This window comes from Nothobranchius furzeri, chromosome 3, assembly GCF_043380555.1.
Source record: "Nothobranchius furzeri strain GRZ-AD chromosome 3, NfurGRZ-RIMD1, whole genome shotgun sequence".
Lineage (NCBI taxonomy): Eukaryota > Metazoa > Chordata > Actinopteri > Cyprinodontiformes > Nothobranchiidae > Nothobranchius > Nothobranchius furzeri.
In genome coordinates, this window is record NC_091743.1 from 46,928,328 (window position 1) to 46,932,027 (window position 3,700).

Genomic DNA, 3,700 nt, shown 5'->3' on the forward strand with positions numbered 1-3,700 from the left:
AGTGGATGCGAGACTTCAGGTAACTTTTTAAATTCCGTCCCACTGCTGTCCAAAATCAATAGATGATTGGTTTTCTTGCTGGTTAGGATTGTCTTATATCGTGCCCGCTGAAGGTAAGCACGGAGCCATATCGAGTGTTTAAACTGAAATATTCCCCTCCAAGTGTCGTCGGTACCACCTAACGCTAGCGCTGTGACGTTTTTCTCGGTATTACCGCCTCCTTTTGTCCGAAATATTTGATATTAAAAGCCAGCACGGGCTGTCTGAAGCCAGGATTAGCCGTTGGGAGGTGTGTACCTGTCCACGCGGAGTGACACTCCGTGGACAGCTGCTGCTCCGTGTCAGCTCCCCGCTGATGTGGGCACTCTGGACCGCAGCCAGCTGCGACGTGACATTTGGGGGAGCCTCGCCGGTCTAACCGCTGGTGAAAATGGCATCTGAGGTGAAGGCAGGTGAAGACAGCTAGGGAGGGGGTCTCACGTGTGTTGGGGAAATAAAAATAGCTCACAAGTCGTTGCAACTACATGCAATAGTCATGATGCTGCTGCTGCTGCATGTGGAAATGTAAATGATGCGTCTTGTCTGAGACGAGTTCATATGAGGTTATGCATGAGGGAACGTCTCTTCCTCTTGGCCTAGATCCAAGTTCACATAGCATGTTGGAACATGTTTTACTCGGACATGCTGACCTGCTGCAGCAGCAAACACGTTTTTATATCTCATCAATAGAAGCTATTTTCTCTCCTGATCTCACAGCTGATTCAAATTCCCTCTGAATTCAAAATACAGTGGTTTCCAGTTGCCTCCCTAGGTTGCTGACAAAGCTGCATATTGTTTATTTTCCAGACTGTTTGCATTTTACAACCATTTGAAAAGGGACATGTTGTGCAAAACTCACCTTTTGCATCTCTTTGTGCTGCCATATTGGTCTCTACTGCCTCTATGAACACTCCAAACTTGGGGAAAAAAGAAAACACTAACTTTTTCTGTCAGTCTTAGTGTGTTCTTGCTGTGTTTAGTTTCAAATTCCATCTTTCAGTTATTTTTAAAACACAGAAAATGTTTGATCACCTGCAATTTCGTTTGCGGCTGCAAACATCATCAGGCTGACGCCGATGGTGGCGTCACTTCCTTCATTTACTCCTCTCATATGACGTCACATCCCTGTTCACAAAAACACCAACCCAAAAAACCCTAGACATAGTAGTGAACAGAATCAGACAGGACAAGACTTCACACAAAAGGACAAACCTCACAGCAGATGACCTAGCACAACTGATAGGACTGGTAGCTAACTCCACTTACTTCACATATGATAACACAATATACAAACAACTGGAAGGCTTCGCCATGGGTAACCCGTTATCAGCCACCCTGTGCGAGTTTTTCATGGAAGACTTAGAACAAAAAGCCGTAGCCACTGCCCCCCCCCCCCCCCCCCAAACTGCAAAATAAAATTATGGAAACGCTACGTAGATGACATACTGGAAATCATACCAAAAGGACAAACAGAAACACTAACACAACACTTGAATAACATTGACGACACAGGCAGCATAAAGTTCACTTATGAGTCAGAAACAGAAGGCAGTATAGCATTTATGGACATGAAAATAACCAGGCAGACCGACGGGACCCTAAACATAAACACATACAGGAAACCAACACACACAGAACAATATCTATTATGGACATCAGAACACCCCACCATACACAAAATGTCAGTAATCAGAACATTATATCACAGAGCAAACATTGTAACAGAAGAAAGAGATCGTAAACAAGAGGACAAACACATACAACACGCTTTAAAGACCTGCGGATACCCAACATGTGCAATAAACAAAGGAAAACAACAACAGAAAGGAAAGAACAACCAAAGCAAAGAACCAGAAACCCAGAAAGACAAGAACCACAACCAGTGATAACCCTACCATACATCAAAGGCATAACAGAAAACGTAAGAGCAACAATGAAAAAACACAACATAAACACACCAACAAAACCATACACAACAGTTAGAAACAGACTAGTACACCCAAAAGACAAAATACCAGCTGTACTTGAATGTGGAGTTGTTTACGAAATCCCATGCAAACTCTGCAATAAAACATACATAGGAGAAACCGGACACCAACTCAACACTCGAACAATAGAACATAGAAAGGAGTGCGAGAAAGAAACAAATCGAAAACACACAAGAGCAGCGAAAGAAGAAGCAGAAAGGGCAATAAAGAAGTCAGCCGTAACAGATCACTGCATAAGAGAAAACCACATAATGGACTGGGACAACACAAGGATCATAAACACCGAACAACAGAAACACAAAAGATGGATAAAAGAAGCTATCAAGATAAGGAGACATGGATGTGGGACCATGAACAGGGACGATGGAGTTTACACATTGGATCGCACATGGGACTGCATCATCGGAGAGGGGAGAGCGGGCAGCAGAGGGCGACAACGTCCTCTGCTGCCCGCGGATAAACGAAGGAAGTGACGCCACATCAGCGTCAGCCTGATGATGTTTGCAGCCACAAACGAAACGTTGCAGGTAATTAAACCTTTTCTGTGTTTTAAAAAGAACTGAAAGATGGAATTTTCTGTCAGTATTTGTCTTTAGGAATTACGTACCTGAAACAAGCCGCTTCAAAGAGCTCCCATTTGTGACATCACAAATAGGGAAATTAAATCCACATCTACAAGAGAGTGCTGCTGCTGGAGGAGTACTACTGCCACTCCGAGCCCCTTCTGAATATCAGAGCTTCTCAGCTTATAGCAGTCTGAGCAGAGAATGGATAGGCGTGGCCAGCTCCAGCTTGTTTTTAAAAAAAATGACAGAGCCCTGAAGCGGCTCATTCTGGAAGGTACTAAAATATCTGAAATCTCTTATTTGTGAGAGGGATTTTGTGCAAACAACTTCAAAAACAGGATGTATCCACAATAGAATATTGTCCCCTTTAAAAAAAACTTGAAAACACAACTTCAATCTGCCATAATACACATTCTTGCACGTTTTGAATAAAGTCAAATCAGAAACTTTTTAAAGTGACCTCAGTTGCATTACTTATATCTCCGTGTTGCCTTGACTGGGATCTGAAGACACATTTATTTAGACTGGCATTTAACTAGATTTGTGCTGTTTGATTTCATGTTGTACCGTCTCATTTTGCTTTTATGCCTTCTAATTTACCACTTGATTTTTTATTTCTTTTTGCTTTTCTTTTTGTTGTGTAACACGCCGCTCAGTAGAATGAGCAAACGAGAAGCTGCGTCAGGCTGGAGAGTTTTATTTCCACCTCGTTCACTAGAAAAAAGGAGGACGTTTTATAAAGGAGGCGAGCAGCTCTGAGCCGTATCATTTCATTGGCTTGTGAGTGGCTGAGCCAGCTGGAGTCCAGTGCAGCCATGTATTATTGGACGTTTTAGTCATCAGCTGAAGCGGGAGAAATAATGGCAATTTAAGGCAGAATTTATAAATAAATAAAAAATCTGCAGTAAAATGTGAAAGTAAAGACTGCGCATGCCTACAGCCCTATTAGGCACTCATCTATACAGTTCATCAGAAACAAAATGATTTAGGTGTTACTCGCTCTTTAAAAGATTATTTAAAACGCTTTTTAGCTAAATCATCTATTTAGGTAGAAATTAAAAATCAATGAAAATAATATGTCCCAATACGACTGACGCATAAACAAAT

The 3,700-nt window shown here is 42.1% G+C and overlaps 1 protein-coding gene across 1 annotated transcript in view; it reads left to right on the forward strand.

Annotated features, from left to right (window-relative positions):
• Positions 1-3,700, forward strand: part of pbrm1 (polybromo 1) — a 21,726-nt gene continuing 18,026 nt past the window's right edge. The window contains exon 1 of the mRNA XM_015959833.3: positions 1-113. The gene's annotated coding sequence lies outside the window, so the exon portion shown is untranslated. The remainder of the gene's footprint in view (positions 114-3,700) is intronic.